Genomic DNA, 23,544 nt, shown 5'->3' on the forward strand with positions numbered 1-23,544 from the left:
TGCTGCCGTCTGTCTGGAGTGGCGCCAGTGTTCGTTAGGGGTCGGTGGTCTTCATCCTTCTGTCTCCTTCCACCTGGGAAGGGGCCCTCAGTCCTTCCCCGCTGGTTTTACCTCACATCTCTAATCCTTTCTTGTGTCCACTGAACCTGTCCAACCTCCCCCAATGACTTAGAAGAACCAGGGTGTTCAAGACTCTGTGAGAAAAATGTGGCCAGTCGTTTGGTTAGAGGCGTTCAAAGACGAAACCGAAAGGACTTCTGAGCCACAGCGGAGGGACAGGGCGATCGCCTCCAATCTTGCCTTCTCATTTTGCACAAGTTTACTTTGATTTCCCTGCCTGATTCACACATCTACCTTCAATGGCTAATTCCAACCAGGATTAGAAGTGAAAGCCTGAAACTCTCGGGACTTTAAAAATGAGTGGATGAGCCATCAAAGTCCTGGTAATCGGGCCACTGGAGTGGGGAATTTCAACCTCACTTGAAGACTGTGATTTTGGCGCACTCCGCTTCTCGCCAGCGCTCTGACTCAGCCCTCCCACGCCCATCTGGGAGTCTGGGCAGGGCTTACGGCTACTTCCTGTCCCCACACTCTGGAGCCGTCTGATGGGGGTTCACAGACCAGCCTCTGTGCAAACCCTCTGATGCTCTCCAGGGAATTATCTCAGCAAGCCCCGTGTGGCCATTCCTCCTCTGCAAGGCAGGGTGCCCGACTTGTTCCCCTCTCTCTGTCCGTCCTCTCTCCCTTGTTTCCCACTCTCTCACCTGTGAGCATCTGCATGGGGCGGGGATCTGCCGCCCCCCCCATAAACCCTTCCCTCTCAAACAAGAGGCCTCTCCAAGGGGCTCTGGTTCTATGACATCTTCCTGACATCATCTGAAGTCAGAGCATCTCTCGGATCTGATGGATGTTTTTGACTTTGCCCCCAGAGCCCTCCTGGGCTTTCAGGTTGTGTGCGTCTCAGCCGCTCGGGAGCTGCGCTGCGTCTGCCCCTTTCTCCGCCCGCCTTTCGACCATTCCATCGCTCCTTGGCGCTTGCCCCTAGTAGAGCGAGGGTCAGGGGACAATGGAAGAGAAAATGGCACCAGCGAAAGCAGATCCCATAGTTTAAAGTGAAGTGTATGGAGGCAGCACGGTTGGTGAGAGAAGCAGGGGACCTGGGACCAGCCGTCTTGGGTGGAATGTGGGACCCCTGCCCTGGAGCTGTCTCAGGCTCCTCATCGTCAAGTGGGGCTGCCACAGGGCTTGGACTCTGTGGGTCAAAGCGTGCGGAAATGACGACCCAAAGAGGACGCTCAAGATTACACAGCACACAGAGTACTGCAGATCACATCACCCAGGTCTTCCTGCTCCTGAGAGGAGGAGAAATAAATAGGAGAAATGGCTGCGGGGGTGCGGGTTGGGATAACGACTCCACGGTCCTGCAGGGGCTCATACTCTTTCCAACGTGAGCTGACTCTCCTGAAGTTCCCAATGTTGAGACGCCCCCGCAGAGTTGCTCTGGGAGGGGTGAGGCACTGTCCTGGTCACAGGCTCCCTCCCGAGGCTCCCCTAGATCCCTTGTCCGGGGAACCTCGGGCTCGCTGAAGTGCTGGGCCCAGTAACGGTACCGGCCTGGGTGCCTGGTACTGGCCAAAAGCTCTGATTATGCCACTAGCTACTGGGGTCTAGGTGATTTAAACCCTTTTTAGATCAAGTTTGGGTATCAGTACACAAGAGGATAGTAATTATAATACTTTGTGATGCTGGCTGATTTGCTAATCTCTCTGAGCTTTGTTTTTTGTTTTAACTTTTAAATCAGCTTGACTTCATTAGTATTTATCCCTTTAGGATTTACTGCTTTGTATTATCTACCTGTATCTGTCTATCCACCAACGTGTCTATCCTTTAGATGAACTTGAGGTTCTTTGAGTCCTGAGGCTGTCTCACAAGATAATACATGAACACTTATTATTAAATAAGCATCATTGAGATCGTTTTGGAACCACCAAGATGAATGTGAATGTGATTCCTATATTCTAGACAGAGACAGAGAAAGAGAGAGAGAGATTAGCTTCTACTTTTTCTTGTTCCTACGACAGTATCTTCCATATGGTATGTGAATTTCTCAGTAAATACTTATAAATTGACTGATAAATAGGCCTAATTCCCTCATGGCAACAAGGAGTGTTGTGACTTTTAAGTGGAATTAGTAACTGGTAGAGGATTTTTGGTTAAACTTGGTGATGTGAACACATGGTTGCATCTTGGCTTCTCCCCCAACGTCCTCTAAAATGGCAGTAAAGGATTAAAAAAAGAGAAATATCAATAAATACAAAGGGATTAAGAAAAGGGACAACAGCATATGAGAGATGACCACAAATATTAGGAGCTGGAAAGCAGATGAAAGAGGCAACTGCCTTAAAATAGATAAGCTAAAACTTAAGCTCTTGTGTGTGTGTGTGTGCATGCGTGTGGGCACGTGTATGCATATCATGAAGCAAACAAAAAGCAAACTGAAAAAAGACTTGGATGCCAAGCTACCGCTAAAAAGCTTTCGACCCCAGATGAACTCCGCCAGCCTGTACCTGGTGCCTGCTCTACGGCTCTGTCCCCCATCCCCTACCCTTCACAGAGGAAGGGTGAGGCGTTGTTCTGAAAATAAAACAGGACTACATGAAAGTTTGCATAATAAACAGTGGCTCTTCCAGCTTCTCCCCAAACCAGGCAACCAGTCCTCCTAGCAGAAGATTGGATGATTCCTCTCTGGGAAAACTGACTGCCATTTAATAGGAAGTTTTCAGAGAGTGAGCAATCCGAGTCAAATCAAGCCCTGTCCAAGCCCAGCCCCCGTGGACTGCCTGTCTCCCACGGGTTGGCTTGGGACTCTGCCCCAGGATGTCCTCATCCTGAGACTCGGTGGAATAGCCGTCATCAGGCACGTGGGCCATCGTCATGGAAACAGTGCTGTGGGTTCTGCAGTGATCCCTGAAGTTCCCCACGGAAGCAAGGAGTCTATGTCCCCCTTCCCACTGTCTCTCCTTGAATAGCTCTCTCTCCTGGGCCACTGAGTGACGGCACCAACTCAGCCTCTGGAACAGCAGTACCCACAACCATTCTCTTCATCAGGGCTGATGCTCAGGGGTCCCTGTTTCAGGTTCACAGGGAGCTCCTAGCAAGTCGGTGACCCAGGAATTCAACACCGCCCCCCCGCCCCCCCAAAACAAACAGCCACATAAGAAACAAGTCGCTTGCCTCCCCTCCACCCTCTGGATATATACTCATGGAACAGGACAGAACGACTGCAGTAAACACTCTTGTTCAGAAAGAGGACAGAGGGTACCCCCTGGGCCGTCATGTGTAGGGTCCCTGGTCTGAGAGAAGGAAGTGCTCCTTGATGACCCTCGGTTCCTTCCCCTGCCCTGTTCCCTGCCTTCTGCATACCGTGCTGCCTTTTTCAATGTGCTACCTTTTTATTCTCCTCCTTTGCCTCATGAGAGGTGGATGTTGGGGAGAATGCTTCCTTCGGAACCATGCAAGCTTTTTTTTTTTTTTTTTTTGCTGTGTTGGGTCTTCGTTTCTGTGCGAGGGCTTTCTCTAGTTGCGGCGAACGGGGTCCACTCTTCATCGCATTGTGCGGGCCTCTCACTGTCACGGCCTCTCTTGTTGCGGAGCACAGGCTCCAGATGGGCAGGCTCAGTAGTTGTGGCTCACGGGCCCAGTTGCTCCGCGGCATGTGGGATCTTCCCAGACCAGGGCTTGAACCCGTGTCGCCTGCATTGGCAGGCAGATTCTCAACCACTGCGCCATCAGGGAAGCCCCCCACGCAAGCTTTTTAATTCCACTTCCCGTCCATAGATGGTAGGAGCTCAGGGGTCGTTTTGTTTGAAAGAGTCGCGGTGCAGGCTGTAGTATTTTTGACAACGTAAAGCTCTCAGAAGTGTAGTCAGCTGATAACTTATTTGATCATAGCTCCACATGCAAATAGACACACATAATCATTTTATAGAAAAACTTAAATTTGCTACATTTATTTGCTCTCTTGCTGTCCTGCCTTCTTCTCTCTCAATTTAATTATAGGTATCTTGGGAAAATCTGATCAGGTTTTGGTAGGAGAGCCATTCCTGCAGCTTCCTCCCTAAGTCATTTTTTCATTTGAAAGGATTTTCTGGGTACCATATCTTTTTTTTTTTAAAAATGAACATCTTTGTTCATTGAGGAGTTTTAGCCCTGGATTTGGTGGCTGTGCTTTTGTGGTTCTTAATTCAAGGTTATTTATAATCATCCTTTAATTTTTTTTTTTCTTCACAAACCTTCTCAGTTTTTTCTATTACTATTTGAGCTTGAGAAGGAGCTCCCTCTTCTAACCATGAAAATCCCTAAATTATTGACTCTGTTCCTTTGCATTCCTGCTTGGATGCCCACACACTCTCTTCTGGGCTCATCACTACCTTTCTGGTTTTTTGGCTGCACTGAGGGTCATGTGGAATCTTAGTTCCCTTACCAGGGATCGAACCCTCGCCCCCTGCAGTGGAAGTGCAGAGTCTTAACCATTGGACCACCAGGGAAGTCCCCTTATCACTACCTTTTGTATTTAGCTTTATACCAAACGCAACCGATACCAACACATGCACACTCCTGGTACTCTGCTTCCCCAGAGCTGCAGGGTCTTTAGGGTATTGTGTTGGGGACACCAAGCCAACAGGGTGTATCTCTGTCTCTGTCTCTACATCTATATCTGCATCTACTCTCTCTCTCAGTGGATACCCACATAGGTGTATCTATAGCTGTGTCTAGACATAGATAGGCCTGAGGACCAGCAGGGCCAATGGTGTAAGTCCTAGCCCACATCTGAGTCTGAAGGCAGAAGAACACGTCCCAGCTCTAACACAACTGGACAGAAAGAAAGAATTCTTCCTTACTAGGCCTTTGGTTCTACAGAGGCCCCAAGCAGGCTGGACGAGGCCCACCCAAGTTGGCAAAGGCATGTGCTTCGCTCGGTGCACGGTTCACGCGCTCATCTCGTCCACAAACACCCGCCAACACACCCGGATGATGTTTAACCAAACACCTGGGCACCCGCGGCCCACTCACGTGAGTTAAATGAATCATTACAGTTGCTTTCTGTTTCTCAGCGCGTCTCCCGGGAAAGTTGTCCAGGTGTTCCCCTTTCCTCTAACTCCCCGGTAAGTCTTGTTCGCTGCCAGGCCACTAAGCCGATGCCACGTATTTCAGGTGTTTGCTGTGGCAGCCCCCTAGTCTACGTGTCCATTTTTGTGTCTCGGGAGAGTGTAGGTTAAGCTAGAGTAACAGACAATTCTAGAATCTCAGTGGCTTGTACTAACAGAGGTTTATTTCTCACCCACATCAGCTGTTTCTGGAGGATCGTCTAGGGTTTCCGCGCTGAGTCATTCTCGCTTCTGGCGGTCTGCTACTTGACGTGCGTGGCACAGGGGGAGATGCGGGGTCACCTCTGCTCGATGCCCTGGGTCACCATGAGTCACGTGGCCACAGGTAACACAAAGGCCACGCGTCCAGCCTGTGCCAGGAAGGAGGGCTCGCGTGGCTGTGCACAGCCCAGAAGACCACCGCACAAGCCCAGCACACGTGCACGAACCACCAGCCAGCTCTTTAGGGGCTTTTTCTTAACTATGAAAGGAGGGAGACCCAAGGGTCACCAGACACCTGACAGATGCCCCTAACATGAAAAACAGAGACCAATGCAAACGAAGCTTTAAGAAAGGAACTGGGAGAAAAGAGGCAGGCAGGGAACAGAAGGAAACTTGAAGAAAGTCCTCCAGTTGATCTCAGAATGAAACTGTTCAACTTTGGCTGTACATTGGGTTCAGAGATCGGGCAGCCCCTTGCAGGGAGCGGGGGGATGGAGGCCTCCCTGGTGGGAGGAGAGGACAGGAATTAGCACTGAGGAGGGTGGGGCAGCGCTGCCTGTTTATGTCATAGGCCTTTTTGTCTTCAAGTGGCATGTGTGTGTCTTCTGTTTTAAAAAAATCCAAAACGTCAGTGTCTTGTGTAGCAGTGGATTATAAGTCGAAGAAACCATGAGATTGAGCTCTGATTCTGATCACTAACTCACTGTGTGGCCTTGATCAAGTCACTCAGCCTCTTCTGCAGAGTCTTCCTTATTTCTTCATTCACAGAATAAGGCAGCAGGAATATGTGACCTCTTAGGTTCTCTCTGGTCCCGACGTTCTAGAATCCTGAAGGGATGCAGGTGTCTGCCACCTTAAACAGAGTGGCCCAGGCTTGGCCCAGAGTTGCCCTCCTCTAGGGCCAGTGTGCACTGGCCTGTACCTGACTCAGCCTTTCAAAGAGGAGACCAGGCCTCAGGGCTTACGGTTTATGTAGATGCTTTGGGCTCTGTATCCCGGGGCTCCGCCTGTGGCTCCCCGCTGCACAGTGGGGCTGGCTAGAAGCTGATCTGGAAGCTCGTTAACACTCAATTAAAGCTCTTCTCTCCAGCATGGCATTACTTGTAAAAAATTTATACGTGCAATTGAAGGAATTAAGTGCAACTGTGGTTTTCAAAGTGGCTCACGTGAGGGAGGCTGTGAAATTGTTCTCATCTGCCTGGTCTTCAGTTTTCACATTTATACGTGCAATTGAGTTGGAAATTAAAGTGCAGTTTTAAGGTGGGTGTAAGTGTCTAACATGGCACCACATTAACCGTTTTAAATTTATAAATGTAATTAGAGCGGGATTACTTTGGAATTAAAGAATGTAAGAAGGAAAAGATACACTTTCTCAGGGATATGCTGCTTTTCCCCCTTCCTATAATCTGAATTCACGATGCATCACCTGACACCACCCGCCCTGCCTGTCTTTCCATGCAGTGAATGAGGGTTGCCTCCCATAGGACTTGGGAGGGTGTGCAGACTGTACCCTTGGAGGCTCATTAGTCCTGGGAATGTTACTTTGCCTTAGTGGTGCTCTGGTAGGGATCCAGAGGTTACATTTCCCACTTCCTGGAGTTATGCATGAACTGGTTTTCTGGAATTAAGGAAGCAGGTACTGTGGACACCTCTACCTGCAGGCGCCAGAAGGAAGGGCGCCTCGTGACTCCATCCCCGTGCTGAGCACGTTGCTTTTTCAGGTGGGGGTCCACAGACAGGGGGCACTTCTGGATCTTCAGGAGGATGCGGAGACTGGGGCAGATGCTGGTGAGGAGCACAGGCAGCTCCCTAGCCTTCCGGGGATCCAAACAGCATGTTCTAGAAAATCAGAGGATTACTCTGCTGTGTGTCTTTTCTGACTCTTATGACATTGCCAGAAAAGTCTTAAGAAAGGTTTCCCCTTCTGGTTTAGGCTGGTTCCTTTCAGACCCCTGTGTCTTCTGACTGCATGGTTAGGACATGTCTGAACTATCTGAGAATGCCTGTGACTCTGGAAAATTCCCAGGTGAAGATGCAGCCTGCATGATCTCTGAGATGATGAGGCACAGGGGATGCACATCGCCGAGCTCAGCTCCGGATGCTCCAGCCTCCTGTCTGTCTCTCCTCCTTCAGGGCAGGGAGCTTGCACCCTGGTCACCATCCCCCGCACTCAGCCGGCCCCATGGCTGTCCAGAGCAGCGCTTTGTGCAGGGCGGTGAGTGGCTTCCGTAGGCGGCTCTGCCCCATCCGGGACCCCCAGGCATCCCCTTTGTCCTCTTGGTGGCTTTCTCAGGTCGGGCACAAGCTCCAGTCCTGACTGTGCTGAGCAAGGACAGGGGATGGGCACCACCCCATTGTGTCTGTCATCTAAGCCCCTTTATCATTCATCCTTGTCATTTTCAGAAGTCTTTGAATCAAGACCCCTTTCTCCCTTTCCCCCCTAATACATTTGCATACTCACTGAGGCGAAAAATTACATGATTTCAAGATTGCACCGAGTCCTGTTTCAGGCCCTGGGCCTACTTAGCAGGGCTGTCACTTTGCAATTAGGCTGGGACTCTCCGTCCTCATTTAATCCCGCTCTGCTCTGGCGTGAGGACTGGCGGCTCGCAGCCCCTGGGCGTCTCTCTGTCCCATGGAGAACTGTCCACGCAGCCTAGACGAACCCCCTTCCCCCGGGACGGGTCCAAGGCCACCCATCATGTAACTGCACAGGGAATCACGGTAAAGGACTGACTGAAAGACTCAATCAGTGAAACATGTCATTAAAAAAAATTCTGTTTAAAGAGTTCAGAAGAAAAGGTTAAGTTTCACTCTTTGGTAAGAAAGTTAGTCTTGCTATCAAACAACAAAGCCAAACAACCCAGAGAAAATCATTGACTGCTTTGCCCTGTGCCACAAGTCACCAAAGATTTGTAGGAACCTCCAAAAACAAGTAAAAGGCAGCAGGGTTGAAATTGAGGAATTAAGGGTGATGAACAGAAAAGATCAATGAGGAAATAATAGGCCTCCTCCCTCTTTTTTTGAGAAAGAGAAAAGTGTGTTGTAATTCCTGGCTAAGGGAAATGCAGACGGCGGTTCCTGCCAACTCTGAGGCTGCCACCTGCCAGCCAGAGGGGCCTCCAGGAAGCCGTGAGGGCGGCTGGCCTGGCGTAGAGGCCGCTCTCTGCTCTGCCGCTGGGAAGTGAGGGGTCCGGGCTGCAGCTGAGCCCCAGCGCCCGGTGGGCCCACCTTGTGTGCACTTCTGTGAACGGATCTTCACTGGGCTTCATGAATTTCTCATCTGTCTTTTCTCTTCACCTCCAATGCCTCAGTTGTTTCAGAGTTCCTGCAAATCTGTGCTGACTTGAAGCACAAAGTCCATCAGTCAATGAGTCAGAAATTATTATGGAATTTACTCAGAGGATGAGAGAAGCCACTTATTATAAATCTTCCTAAATTAACCTAACTGAAGGGAAGGCCGGCCAGAATGACTCGTCTGATTTAGTGGACTTCATTTGTGAGTATCTTTACGAATTTTCAGTTCATTAGTGAGCATTGACAACACCCACATTCGTGCATGACCCTGGCTGTGGAGACTCTCAGGGAGACGCTGAGAAGACCCACACAGACAGGCCCCTGCCGCCTCTGGACCCCAACTTTCCAGACGCTGGGAAGCTGGAGATGGAACGGGTAGGCCTGAGTCTCCTCCCTCTGCCTCAGTGGGTAGGTGGTCCCACCAAAAATGAGGCCGCCTGAAGGGTCGGGATGGGAGGGCAGCCGGCCTGGAGGAGCAGCGGCGGGGCCAGGGCCTCCGCCCCAATCTGGATGGCCATTTCTGGTCTGAGAAGGTGGGCTTCGGCACTTAGCCTGACTCTGCTGGGGCCGCGCTCTCTCCCTGCCCTTCCTCAGGCCGCCAGAAGCTCTTTCCAGGGAACAGATGACAACATATAAGCAAAGTCATGAGGTAACTTAGAGTGCTGTGTGCTACGAAGGAACATGACACAGGGGAGCGTGACGGGGTAGTAGGGTGGTCGGATGTATGTTCTTAGAAGACAGTGTTCTGGGCAGAATAAACAGCCCGTGCCAAGGCCCCGAACCCCACCCCCCAGGTGCTTAAGGAATGAGAGGGGCCTGGAGCCCAGGGAGGCCAGGAAGGCAAGGACGTCGGGAGGAAGTGAAGAGCCTTGGAGGCCATGTGAGGAGTTATTCCAAGGGCGATGGCAGGACACTGATGCTTAGGGAGGAGAGTGATGTCATCCGATTGCTGTTTCCAAAGTTCTCTGACTCCTCACCCAGGATGAGTGAGAAGGGGGATGGGGAGGGGAAGAGGGAAGCAGAGGGGCCAGGTCAGGGCCAGCTCTGCCGTCCAGGGGAAAGGGCACGGCAGGGTGGCAGTGGTCAGGACGTCTGGCCAAGGCCTGGCCAGCTGTGTTGGGAGGGCTCCCACCATCAGCGTTCCTGGTCACCTCCTGGGGCCGCTACGTGGACTGAGTCCCTCGGAGCCCATGCCAGGCACGTGAACACGCCTTCCTGTAATTGCTCTCTGGGCCGATCACCTTCACCAGAGGGTGAGCACGTCTAGGGCAGGCGACACACAGCTGGGGGTGTTGCTTAAGTTATGGGCCCAGGGGAAAGGTGTGGTGGTGGTGGTGTGTGTGTGAGTGTGAGTGTGTGTGAGACCCATCTCGCAATGGCTTCCAAAGGCTCAACGCCTTATTTCTGTGATTGGACATTAAGCGCTGGTAATGAAACACATTCTAGGAAAGTGTTTTTACTCACGGGGCCTCAATTTCCATATCTGTAAAATAACCATGTTAGATCTAAAATGCCCTTTCCAGCTCAAATGGGAACACGGACCCCCGCTTCTGGGCTTAGACATGCACAGGGTCTCACGGACCTTGATTGTAGAGTTAGGACGTTACCTGTCATCACGTGGGTGCTTGCTGCTCAGGAATTACATCAGCTTGGTTCTCCTGTGCAATTCTTGTTTATACCACTTATTTGCCCAGAACAACTCGCCACCAACTTCTTCCCCCAGGTCAATGTAAAGGTAGGTTTCAGCCCAAACCAAATAATCATTCATAGCAAACGAGTTAAGTCCTACTGTGATGTTGTAGGAGAAAACTGGCGGCCCAGTGGAAGCCAGAACCAGGTGAGGCTAGAGCCCAAGTCAGGGGCAGATTCATGGCCTTGTCCCATCTGGGCGGAAGCGACTTGAGGGCAGTGTCCTTGTTTCTATCTCTGGTACCGTGTCCAGCTTCCCTGCAGGCACTTAACAGCTATCCACCGTTACCCTGGAGACTGACAAGTGATGCGAGCCCTCCTGCCACCCAGCACGCGGAAAGGTAATGGCTGCCCGGCCGGGATCAATTCCAGCCACACCACTGCCGCAGGGGTGGGAGCTCTGCCTTATCGGGAAGCCGTCCAGCTGCCAGAAGCTGCGAGCCAGAGTGACCTGCTGGTGCTTTTAACCGGGCAGCGGTTTCTCAGCAAACAAACACATCAAACTCTTAATGGGGTTTTTGAAAGTAAATCTCCTATTTGAAGTGAGAAAGAAAGAAGTAGACAGTTATTATTCTATTTCTCTTCTGTAAGAGAAATTCCTTCTAATCTGGGGGAGGGGGCAGTTGAGTACAATGCGGGTGGGCAGAATGATTCCTTAAAGCAATAGCAGTTCCGTTGGAGAGTCGCCTCATGCAGCCTCTGGTGTGCCCGGGAGCCGTGCAGATAAAGTGTTAAGAGCCGGGGTGGCAGCAGTGTGGTTGCCATAGAGGGAATCAGATGAGTTGGTCAAGGGCTGGCGTTGATGATTGATCAACCTGCAAAGTAACTAACCCTGCCCTTTACATCTGTGTAGCAACTTTAAATATTTAGTGAATCCGGAAGTCTGTGAGGGTTTGTCCTCACCCCGCTCCTGGTCGCCTGTGATTTTTGGATGAATTTATCAAACGTGCCTTTTTATGGACTTCTGATCTAGGCCGTGGATGCAGGAAGCACCGTTTAGAATTCGTGTCCCATCCGCTTCTTGGCACGGTGCTCACTGGGGCCAAAGTCACTCGCAGATGGTGTGGGGGGAGGAGGCTGTGCTTGTGGGCACAGTGTGGGGCCATCGGGACACTGGCGCACCTCACAGGCACCAATCACAACGTGTATCTGCAGCCGCACCCGCAACGGGACACAGCTCAGAATGGGATCTGGTTCCTTGCTGATGGCTATTTGGGCTGCAAGGGTTCCCAGCCTGGAAGGTCTGCGATGGGGAGGACGCAGGGCAGTGCCCCCGAAGCAGCCTTTGTGGTTCACGTGCCCCACGGGTCGGGGTGGTTCCATCAGAAGGTGCTACCCAACCTTTAGTGCTGGGGGGGGGGCGCCTGCGTTTGAGAGCAGGGACGCGGCTCTGCGGGTGCGTGAGGACCAGCCATTGCCGCTGCGCTCAGGGGTGCTGGAGATGGGGGACCCGCACGGGACTCAGCTGTAGCACGTTTGTCAGAGGAGGGGACCTGGCAGAAGCGGCGATGAGGATGGACGTCTGAGGTGGCCACGGCCAGCCGCCTGCTTCTGTTCGCCTGGTGGCTGTGGGCAGCTATCCACTGTCGGGGTAATTGTTACTGGTGCCTGATGGGGGACATGTGGCCTCATATGGGCCCAGCCACTCTCAGGGAGTGTCCACCCCTGTAGTCTTATTTTGGAGACAATACTGAGTTTCACTGAGTCGAGAGATACTAAAGGCTGCTTGGAGTCGCCAGGAACGTGTTTGGTCTGGATCCACTGAAGGGACGAGACGCAAGGCCACTGAGCCTTTTGTGCTCCACTGTTTAGTAATTAGACAGTGGTGCTCAGCAGTGAAGGCTTTCATTTATCAGAGTCAATACATATTTATTAAGTGCTTATTGTATGTCAGGTCCAATGCCAAGGACGTGGGGATAAGGCCTGAGAGATGTGTCTTGACTCAGAGAAGCGGTAGGTCTCTACCAGAACTATCATCTCACAGACAGGATGACACCTGTGGATCTTGCTGGAGAGTTTGTTCCAGAGCTTTCTTCGATAAAGAGTAACGAGCAGAGCATGTATTCAGGGAGAATCTCCGTGGTTATACCCAGAAACTCAGGTCAAGCGGGAAAAACAGGGAAAGGCGAGGTTATCTGCAATTGAAAGACCAGCGATTAACTCTGGGAACTAGCAGAGGAAGCGGGCTTTGGCGGCAGAACCCAGATTTCGCCTTTGTACACGTGCCTCTGGGACCAGGCTCTGCAAGTCCCAACCAGCGGGTGCTACCGAGAGCAGATGGAGAGGTGGGTCCTTCTTCTCGGGCCTCGCGCAGCCCTGACAATGCAACAGATGGCCCCGCACAGCCGAACGAGGCCAAGTTGGGGTGCACGGTGGGCCCACCTCGCCCGGCTGTGCCCAGCGCCCCGGAGAGGCGGGGAGCACAGGCTGTGGAGGACGCGGTTCCCTGGGGCTGACCTTCGCGGTGGCTGGAAGAGAGGGTAGGGTGAGGGTCATGAGAACGGGGAGGCCGTGACGGTGGCCCTGCTGGAGTGACAGCTGGCGGGCAGCTGTGGGGAGATCTTGTGTGTGCATTAACAGCCACAGTGACTGGGTGTTTATTGAATTGCTGTGGATTTTCTGAAAGCAAAGCAAGCATACTAAATTGCCGCAAATTACCAGGGGCTTTCCTAACGTTCGATAAAAATACTGTGAACGTTTAAGGACACGGGCTCTGGATGTGGTTGTAGGGAAGCTCTTGCTTTGAGAACAAACGTGCTGGCTCTTCAGTACAAATAAACGGAGCTCATAGAGTGATCCTGGCACCAGAGGCTGGATGTTATATGTTCGAGGTGGCGGCCTCTCTTCTTTCAGCATCTGCTTCCATTTCTTCTGAGCAGCCTGGCGTGCCTGCGGGGTGGTGATCCCAGTGGGGCACCGCCTGGTGGGTCGGATCATGCCTCCAGTCCGGTTGTGGCAGCTCACCTTCTGGTTCAGGATGAAAACAAGTGCAGGGGGATGGGCTAATTTTTTAATCATCTTCCTTAATCATCCCCAGTCTTGTCACCTTTCTCAGTGTCCCTGAGCCTACCCATCACGGTCTGGGAACGGGAGTCTCTTGCAGAAAGCGGGGCCCAGAGGTTTGGACGAGGACACATTTCCTTCTTAGCAGTCAAATCCCTCCTCGTCCCCATACCTGGTTTGTTCAGGTTCAACCTAATTTCTTTCTGTCCCTGGGACTTTGCACTTTGGCTCATTTTCCTCCCTGACTTAGGTCATGTTCTTTGGACAGAAATAAACCATAATTTTTGTCCTGAGGAAAAAAATATTGCTAGATTCAGAGGTTTGTGGCCTTCAGCCTTGTACTGGGAAGTACAGGAGAGTTGGGCCTCCAAGAATTAAATTACACCCCAGTTTAAAAATCAAAGGCATAAGTGTTTAGGGGCCAAACGCACTTTCAGTTAAATCAGTTCAAAGCATCAGAAAAATCGTTAGAAATATTTGAAGAGCACAGCAGGTGGCTGGGTTTGCATTTCTTAACCTGTGTCATTTGATGTTTTGCTTCCACAGGGAGGGTATGAGGGATTTCATTGCCTTCCAGCAGTTAAATGCTTTCAGGAATTCTACATAGCCTCGGTGGTTTGCAACCAAATTTCAAGCATAGGGGCTTTGCCTCCTGTCTGATAATGGTTACTGTGGCTAAAACCATCACCTTCAAGTCTCAGTGTGCAGTTCTTTCGGTCATGAGGCGATTTCGCTGAAAACCAAAAAGACTAGTATAATTTCCAAAGCCAGTGCAGGTGCACTTTGGAGGTTTGCCCAGGCAAGGGAGCCACAGGTATTGAAGTTTCCATAGAGTCTAGGAGATTAGGAGAGAAGGTCCAGTACTTTTGGGTTAGAACAGATGCTTCCCAGATCAACACAAAAAGTAGACAAAAAGCAACAGAGACTAAAGCTGGGCAGAGGGGGAGGGGACTAGCATAGGGACGGGAGCCACGTCCTGTGCAACACAGACAGCAGCCCAGCTGTGATGGGACCAGCACTAGGGGTGAGGCAGACGAGAGAAGACGACCGTCGATGGGATAGGAACAGCAGATGTTTCCCTCAAGAACCATTACTGAGCAGTAATCCCAGGAAGAGGCAGACTCCTGTTATGAGCAGATGGGCTTTATTAGCAGCCTTACAAACTGGTGCTCTAAGACCCCTCTGATGACCTTTGAGTCCTTAGCCAGGACTTACTCTCCTGATGGGACAAAGGCCTGATCAACCCGGCAAAGCACATTCTAGAGGAGGCCTTTTTGAAGCATGGCTTCTCCGGGTGAAGGAGGAGTTCTGGGGATGAAACTTAACTTTCCCAGGATGTGCTTCTGCTCCAGGACTAGGAATCCATGCTGCTGGATGGCTGTATTTTGAAAGGTGGTCACAGAATTGGGCATAAATGTGACCTGCATCTCTGTGAGTGCCAATTTTCTCATCTATAAAGTTAGGGAGTTGGGTATTCTGATCTCTTAGGTTCCTTTCATCCCCTAAGTTTCCCAATTCCATCTCTCATGCTCCATGTCAAGTCTTTTGGGGAAAATAATCGAGGGAAGACAATTGTGCAATGTCCTGTGCTCAAAGCTCAGAGATGTGTGTCCTTGGAAAAGACCATCCATCCATCCATTTAATCAGCCACCCATTGATTTATTGGTACCTTTAATGATTCATTCATACCATTAATACACATCACTCAGCCCTTAGGATGTAACCGAATCCATGATATTTTAACCTCTGCGGGGGCAAGAACTGTGTTCTTCATGTTGACACTGTAGCTATTCCCCATGCCTGGCAAATCGTAGATGCGTAAATATTTGCCAAATGAATGAGTGAAAAGTAACTACCTATCTGTTTTACAAGAACAACAGGATGGGGAATGGTTCTGCTCTGCTCTAGTCCACTTCCCTAATTTTTTGGCAGTTGTACATATTTCAGCGCTAAATAAATATTTGTTAAAGGAAAGAAAGAATCTCTGTGAAGCTGCGGTTGTTTGCATTTATGTGTTTTGGCCATATGCTCGTGTACCATCTCCTTAGGCAGTGTGGTATAGTGAGTAGGGCATGGTGGGTCTAGAGTCAGGGTATCTAGATTCTCCTCCTCACGCTTTCTAGCAAGCTGTGCCAACTTGGATAAATCACGTAGCCTTTCTGGACCTCTCTGTTCTCATCTGCAAAGTGAGAAGTCTCATTTGGCTCCTTCCAACTTTAAAGTGCATGATTAGAGCATGAGGAAAAACAGATGTAGGCAGAGAGTATGCCCCTAAAAATGATAGCTGTTATTATACCAAAGGCAGGGGGCTTGTCTTCTTCATCACAGTATTAAGGAAAGGGTTGAATATCCTTTGAATATTCAGTAAATGCGTTTGAACCACAATAATAAAATAAATGGGAAGCGTTTACTTAGACATTTCGTAGAGATCACTATGTGACAGGCACCGTTATACATGCTTCATTAATGAATTTCATCTTCATGACAACTAAATGAGATGGGTAGCCTTGGTCCCACTTTGCATAGCAGACAACTGGGACCCAGAGGGGTGAAGTCAGCTCCCCCCGCAGCATTTGGAGTCACGGGCTCAGGCACTCATGCCTGTGATGTTGACCGCTCTGCCATGCCCTGGCCTGTGTGACAACTGTGCTCGACTCTTTGGTGGCTAAAACAGAATATGAAGCTCAGTCCCTACCAAGAGGTGCTCACGGTCTCACTGGGCGCGTGAAATATTTAGAGAATGAGAGAGTGGGCAATAAAGCCTCATGGGAGGTGTAGGTCACTGGAGAACAGGAGAACACATCACAGGTACCTGACTTTTATAGAACATGTTATGCCTTTCTGAGTGTTTTTACATCCATCATCTCATTTGCTCCCCATAAAAGCCATCATTATTTACTGAGGACTTACTCTGTGTCGGGCACTGGGCTAACTGCTTCGCTTATATTATCCAACCAAGCCTCACAGCAATCCCATTACACAGGCACCACTTCTGTTTTAAAGTCAAAAACCCAATTCAGTCTGTTCATGTAACAAAAAGTGGAGTGAGGACTGGCATCGAGCACAGCTGGTTCCAGGGATGCAAACGATGCCTTCGGGACGTGGTCTCTCTTCCCTCATCTATCCCGCCTCTCCTGTCGTGGCTCTGACACGGGTTGGCTTCACCATCAGATGAGCTCTTCCCTCAGGTGGCCTCACACAGCCCCAGGCTGAGGTCATCCTCAGTGCAGATGATCCCAGAAGAGAGAGGACCTCACTTCTCAGCATTTCCAGCAAAATGTCCTGAAATTGAGCTCTGTGCATGTGACTGTCCCCGAACTGGTCACTCTGGCCAGAGGGATGGAGCATGTTGATGGGTCAGACCGGGGTCACAAGACCAGCCCTATAAGTTTCGGAAGGAATGGACCTCTCAGACCCTAAAAGGAAAGCAAAGATGATGTTTCTAGAATAAGGGAGGAAGGATGCTGGGCAGACACAAAGTGAAAAAGTAAACAATGGTTATTTTCTGTATTTTATGGGGAAACAGGTTCTGAGAGTTGAGTGCTTTGACCAGGCCTGCACAGCTAGAGTAGAGAGCGGGGGTTTGTGTGGCCTGTCTGCTGCTTCTCATCCGTTTGTAGATGGGAAAAGTGGGCCACAGACTGGTTGAACGCCTCCTGGATCCGTCTGGATAGGGGAGACCTTCTAGGATTCCGGGTAGTGCTCTCCGCAGAGCGGCAGCTGACAAAGTCCTGAGACAGACGTCTGCGCTGTCTGAGGGAGGCTATTCAGGGTGCGAAATCTGGACAGCTGGCATTGCATCTTCTTTCAAAACCTGCAACTCGGGTTTTTGAACCACAGCTTCTGGTTGAAAAACCCACACGGTCCCTAAATTTGGAGGAGAGACATGAGTGGTTCCTGTTGGGTGGCTTCTTTCAAAGGAGATTTTCAAAACGTGTTAGTGGGTGGTGGCTCTGGGCCCAGGGAATGGGGGCTCAGCTGTGAGTTTGAGGCAGAAACTTGCCGGTGGACACCGCCAACGCCACCGCACACGCCAGCCTCGCGGGCTGCGCACGGCTCTTCCTTTACGCTGGTTTGGGGAGAAGCCGACTCGGTCGGGGACCGGTGGTCAGGAGTGGTCTCAGGCAGAAGTCTGCAGGCGTCGCCGTGTGGTGGGGAGGCCTGGCTGCAGGTGTCAGACTGTCCTCCGTCTGACTGTTAGCTCTGGCGCTCCTGTTGTGTGGGCTTGGTGTCTCAGCTAACCTCTCTGTAGGTGGAACCCGTAGGGTAGGCCTCCTTGGGGCAGGAGACAGGTGTCCTCATGATACCGACCAAGGTTCCAGGCCTTCCCCAGTCAATAGAAATTGACTAGAGGCCAGACAAGAAATTCAGGCCAGGCTTACTTGGGGCCCCTGCTGCAGCAGTGTGGCGGGAGAACAGACGACAGGTCCCCATGCTTGCTCGCTCCCTGGGTGGGGGAGGGCAGCTGGTTCCTTACATGGGGTGAGGGTAGGGGTGTGTCCAGGGGTGGGGCTGGAGGGGTGGCTTGGGTGTTCCGCCCACCCCTCCTGTGGTGCTGAGTGCAGCGGGCATGCGCAGTACCCCGCTTTTGCTCCCGGCTCCTCAAGAGTGGCAGTTGGGTTTTTTGGTCTCTTTAGTTTCTGTGTATTTTGTTGCTCCAGGAGAGGTGTGTCCAGGTGCAAGCACTGCAGCAGAGGGTCCCAGGTCCCAGCCTGTGTCACTCAGACCGAGGTCAGGCCATAGTTATGGGAAAGGCCCCTCACCAAAGCCAAGGTTCCCTGGCTGAGGAGGAGATGGACCGCCCCCCAGGTTCTGTGCCGCCCTTCACACCCGCAAGGCTGTGACCAGGCCGGTCAGTGGCGGGGCAGCACCCTCGCTCCCTCCTCCACACGGCGGCCTGTCCTCTGCCCGGTGGTCCCCCGGGGTCAGCCCCGCACCCCTTGCCTTTCGTCCCAAGACCCGAGTTCCAAGCCCAGGGGCGGGGCGGGCGTCCAGACACGACCGCCTGGGTTGGTCCGGCCCCTCCGGCTGCAGGAGCACATCCCATGGGTCCCAAGCCTCGGTTCCGGTTCCGGCCTATTGTTGAATAAATCAGAAAAGCCCTTCGCGTGCTCGCTGATTACTCTGCCCTGGTCCCCAGAGACTGAGGACGTGACTCCCGTTGACTTGAGGCCTGCGTGTCACGCTCCCCCGGCAGGCGCAGGGGAAGCCCCTCTGTGTGTCCCGGGGGTCACGACCCCACCCCACCCCCAGCCTGGGCGGTACCGCGCCGCCGCACTTGCTTCGCTCCGCCCCCCGCCCGCCGCCCGTCGCCTCCTGGCTTCTCCGGCCGGCGGGCGGTCCTGCTCCGTCTGGGGCTTCCGTCCTCCGTGATTCTCTCTCCGCTCGCCTCCTGCCGCTGTCCGGCTGGTCCTCAGAGCTGCCTGTAGCCCGTCAGCTAGTAACGGAGCCCCCGGTGCCGACTGCGGGGAGAGGGGCGGTGTCTGCGGCTCCACAGCCTCGGGGGGCGCCAGGCCCCGCGTCCAGCCCGCGGAAGGTGAGGCGCTGTGTCGTCTTCTCGGTTCTGGTTTCCGCTGCGAAGGCTGCCCCCTCGCACACGCGCCGCACAGGCCGGCCCGCCCCGGCGCACCTCGGTCCTCACCGGCGTCGTGTCCGCGGCGCTTCACCCCACCCTCCCCGAGCTGCTCGGGTGACTGGCCCCGGCCTGGGTGTGGGCGCGGGATGCGGAGACCCGGCGCACCCCCAGGTCCTCCTCTGGCTGGGCCGGGCGGAACCTCAGCTCCCTCGTCTGACCAGGGGGACGGGCGCCAGGCTCGGGGGGTGAGCGGGTACCTGCCGGGCAGCACAGGGTGTTAGACAACTAGTAGGGTTTTACATTGTGGAAAAACACACAACATGTAACATTTACCATTTTAATCATAGTCAGGTGCCCAGTTCAGTGGCACTAAGCACATTCACAATGTTGCGCTACCACCCCCTCCATGTAGTTCCAGAACATTCCATCACCCCGGACACACCCACACCAGTCAGCAGTCACTCCCCTGCTTCCCCAGCCCCTGGCAACCCCTAATATACCTCCTGCCTCTATGGGTTTGCCTATTCTGGACGTTCCGTTTAAACGGAATGCTGCAAGTTGTGGCCTTTGTGTCTGGCTTCTGTCCCTTAGCATTATGTTTTCAAGGTTCATCCACACTGTAGCATGAATCAGTGCTTCACTCTTTTTTATGACTGAATAATACTCCACGTTGGGCTGTACAATAGTTTATAAAAATGGTAGTTTCTATTTAAAATCTCATTCAGAGGCTGGTGATCATAGTGGAGAAGGGGTGGTGTGAAGCTGGGGAGCAGAGGTGCTGCACTTGGAGAAGAGGAGGCCTGGGGGTGTCATGAGACAGGGAGCTCTCACGTGGAGCTGCACTCTTCCCTGCCTCCCACTGCCAAGACCAGGGCTCCTGGGGTGTTATTTCTGAGTCCCTGCTGGTGGGCTCGGGAAGACCTCTAGGACGCCTCCCCACAGGCTGCCCCTGAGGAGGGAGGGGTGCTTTGGGGTGTCCTGCAGCCACTGAGAACGGTGACCTGACAGAGAGGAAGAGTTGTCAAGCCAGACGGAGGAGCAGCTGCGTGTGATGGGGGTGGGGCTGGGTGGGAGGGCGTGAGGACCCGGCTGGAGCCAAGGCGAATGGAGGGGTCACGTGCGTGCAGAGGGCTGGGATCGGGGTAGAAGAGGGCAGGCCTTGGGACCCAGGCCAGGAACAAAACCTGAGAGCTGGTCCCAAGGGCTCGAGTGCACCTTCCTCTCCACCCGCTGTCACCACCCTCGTCTGTCCGGGGTCACCTCCTACAGCTTACAGGTTCCCTGAAGGACCCTTGTCCGGACCTCTCCCCACCTCATTCCTACCACTTATCCGCCCTTGGACTTGCTAACTGTTAGATCAGTTGCAGCTGAGATGCTGCCTCTTCCAGAAAGCCTTTCTTGACCTGCATCCCCGTAACCCACAAAAACACCCCGGTGGCATCTCTCCTATGTGTCCCCACAGGTCCTTGCACATCCAGCCGGGCTCTAGAATGTGAGGGCTGTTTGCTGGTTTGTGTCTCTGCAGGAGGACGCACTATGTCTTATTCCCCACGGCACCTCTGGCATCATGGACCAGCGCCTGGCATTGTGTACCAGTGCCTGGCACATGCAAGGTGATCTGCACATAATTGCTGAATGAATGAATGAATGAATGAATGAATTGGGCTGGATAGTGGTTAAAGTGAGGCAGGCTTGAGTTTATTTTTCTAACAAATTACAACCGTGGAGTAGAGAACCTTGGGAGAAACGAGGTCGCCCACATCCGAGGAGCTCCAGGCGGAGTCTTGGTGACGTGATGTGTTGCAGGGGGATTTGAGTCAGTTAGCGGGATGGACCAGGTGACCTCTGAAACCCTGTTCGGCTCAAATCTTCTGGGGTTTGATGACTCAGCTGCTCCTTGCCCTCCGCCTGGGCCGTTCCTCATGCCAGCTGAACCCCCGTGGGGACCCAGTTGTGACCCAGATGCTGGTCAGGATTCTTCAATCTAGCAGGGGCTGCTGTTTACTGAATTTAATCTAGTAATGCATCGCCCACGTGGCCTTTTCATTAATCACCCCTTCCGACTAGGAAGCCAGAGCCAGAGGCTGGGGAAGCAGGGGAGGAGAGGGTGAGGAGTATCTGACAGCTTAGCAGGTTCTGTCGGAGCCAGAAGGTAGGGGCTGTAGGGAGGATGCTGGGCCTGGGGGTGGACAGGCTCGAAGACTGGAGCTGTGGGCAGATGCTGGATGGGGCAGAGAGTGCCGTGCTCCCCTACCGGTGGGAGCTGTGCCCGTTCAAAACCTCCGATTCCAAATACTTTCTCCACCAACCTCCCCAACCAAGCCCCTCCCTGTTCCCCAAGGCGGCGAGATCCGCCCCACTCTGGTTGCTCTGAATCCAGCGAGTCCGCTCAGTTCCCTCCGTGCAGATGGGACGTTACAGAAGGAGAAACAGAGGCCCCGGGAGGTATGCGACTTGCCCGAAACTGGCCTGTCTGGTCAGCTGTCCAGGCTCCTGTGTGGTCAGAGGGGGCGAGGAGGGAAAGTTGGAACCGGGTAGAAGTTGGGGTGGGTGAGCGGCAGGCTGGGGACGAGCAGTTGTGGCATCTCATTCCTCCGTCATTTCCTGCCAGGGGCCCAGGGCCCATTGCGGTTTGTTTTTCGGGAGAATTTTCCCCTTGGTTTCCTTCTGTTACTTGCTGTCCCCTATCAGCGAAGACTCACAGGGGCCGCCCTGTCCCTGAAATCCGCAGCGTGTGCGGTGAGCAACCTCCTCGTCCCGGCCCCTCGCCCTGGGTTTGCCCTTCATGGAGGCCCCTCCCACCCGCCACAGCCCCCCCAACACACCTGCTTCCTTCTCTGCTCCCTCTGGATCACAAAAATGGAGAAATGTAGGAAAAAGCAGAAATGTGCACAGACACAGGCTGGTGAGAGGAGCACAGGGAGCGCGACAAATTAAAGCCCAAATTAAAGAGTGAGAAGGGGGCCGAGGGCAGGGAGATGGGGCTGAAGTGCAGATCAGAGCAAGCGGGCCCGTGCCGGAGCGCACTGGGCAGCGGGTCGCTGGGCATAGGGGCCACGCGCGTGGTGAGGCGCACGTGGTGAGGTAAGCGTGCCCTCCTGGTGGGCCCAGTTGCGGGTCTCGCGAACTATCGCGGTGTTTTATCTCCCGGAGGCGCCTTTGCTCGCTGAGGCGGAGGTAATGGGGTTAATTAGCGGAGATCCGTTTCCCGCAGACGCAGACGGCTTGCTGGCCGGAAGGGGAAGGCGGAGCTATTTAAGGAGGAAGAGGTGGGGGCTGGCTCTTTTCCCGCCGCTCCCCGCGTCTGGAACACGCCTTCACGCGCCCTCTGCCCCGGCTTGCTGGGGTGGTTTCAAAGGCCCAAGAAAGGAGACCTTTTGCAGAAAATGTCACTTTTTCTGTGGGAAAGCAGGGTATGATGATTGAGGTGGCAGTTGCGTAAGTGGGCAGAGGGTGGGGCCCTTCTAGCTGCGGGGCCTTTGACGTAAAGGAGACACTTCCTGTAAGCTGTCCATTGTGAGACAGGGAGGAGGGAGGGCCGCCCTCTGTCCGTGCTGGCCGCCACCAGGCGCAGAAGCCCCGCCAGCCCTGTCCATCCCGCTTCTTCATAGACTTGCCCCGTGGGCAGACCTGGCGTTCAGGGCGTCCCCCTTCTTGGGACAAGGGCATCATTGGGGTGCTTAGCGGGGGCCTCCCCACATCGCTCAGCTCATTAGAAGGGAGTCTTGCCTTGGAGTGGCACAGGTCATGAAGCATCGGGGTGCCCGCGGCTCTAAAAAGGTGGAGAGTTAACCTGGTAGGATCAGTTCCCTGGGCGGCAGGTTGCTTGGAGTCGCTTCTTACCCCCGAGCCGGGAATCGTAAACATTCATCTCCCAGGACCAGCGCTGACTGGTGGGGAGGCTGAGCTAGAAACGACCACAGGGCCGCAGAGAGGAGCCCCGGGGGGCGGGGGGCGGGGGGCGCTGCAGCCAGCTCTCTGCTGGGGAGATGCCTGTTTTCTTCCCAGGAGGTGGCTCAGGATGCTGGGCTGAATCGTGACGCGCACGCTGGGAGCCCCCGGCCCTGTGGGCCCTGGACAGAGGCCCAAGTTGAAGTTGCAAGCATTTGTCTTCCCAATTCTGACCCTAATTCAAGTGTCTTCTGGGTTACAGGAGGCGATGGAACGAACAGAAAGGACGCAAGGCATCCTTAGGATTCCGTTGTGCGCCTGCCGCACAGGGCTCTGTGCTGGGTGCCTCGGGAGAGACTGAACAGGGCATGTCCTGTGCCCTTGAGCTGCTCACAGCCCCTTAGGGAGACAGCAGGACACCAGCCCCAACACGGCCGCGTGGCCCAAGGCGACAAGAATCCAGTAAGTCTGCTTGGCCATGGGCTGTGAAGGGCCCGGAGGCCTTTACAACAGAAACCGCTTTTTCTCCTTTACCTGCGTGGGCTACTGCATCGCCAGGTCAGGGGGTGCGGGGATCGGAGGGGCCTCAGAGACTGGTGGTCCCTCAGATGGGGGATTCGTTCTGGGTCCCTGTGAAAGATAGCAACCCCAGGCCTGTGCCTGAGGCCCAGTGAATGTCCTGCAGCACCTGGGAACCTGCATTCAGACAGCACCCCAGGT

The 23,544-nt window shown here is 53.3% G+C and overlaps 1 long non-coding RNA gene across 1 annotated transcript in view; it reads left to right on the top strand.

The window, feature by feature from the left end:
- Positions 1 to 23,215: 23,215 nt before the first annotated feature.
- LOC132369851 (uncharacterized) overlaps positions 23,216 to 23,544 on the top strand; it is a 166,515-nt gene continuing 166,186 nt past the window's right edge. Inside the window, exon 1 of the long non-coding RNA XR_009504480.1 lies at positions 23,216 to 23,286. This is a non-coding gene — a long non-coding RNA (uncharacterized LOC132369851). The remainder of the gene's footprint in view (positions 23,287 to 23,544) is intronic.

The sequence above is a fragment of the Balaenoptera ricei genome, chromosome 8 (assembly GCF_028023285.1).
Source record: "Balaenoptera ricei isolate mBalRic1 chromosome 8, mBalRic1.hap2, whole genome shotgun sequence".
Taxonomy (NCBI): Eukaryota; Metazoa; Chordata; class Mammalia; order Artiodactyla; family Balaenopteridae; genus Balaenoptera; species Balaenoptera ricei.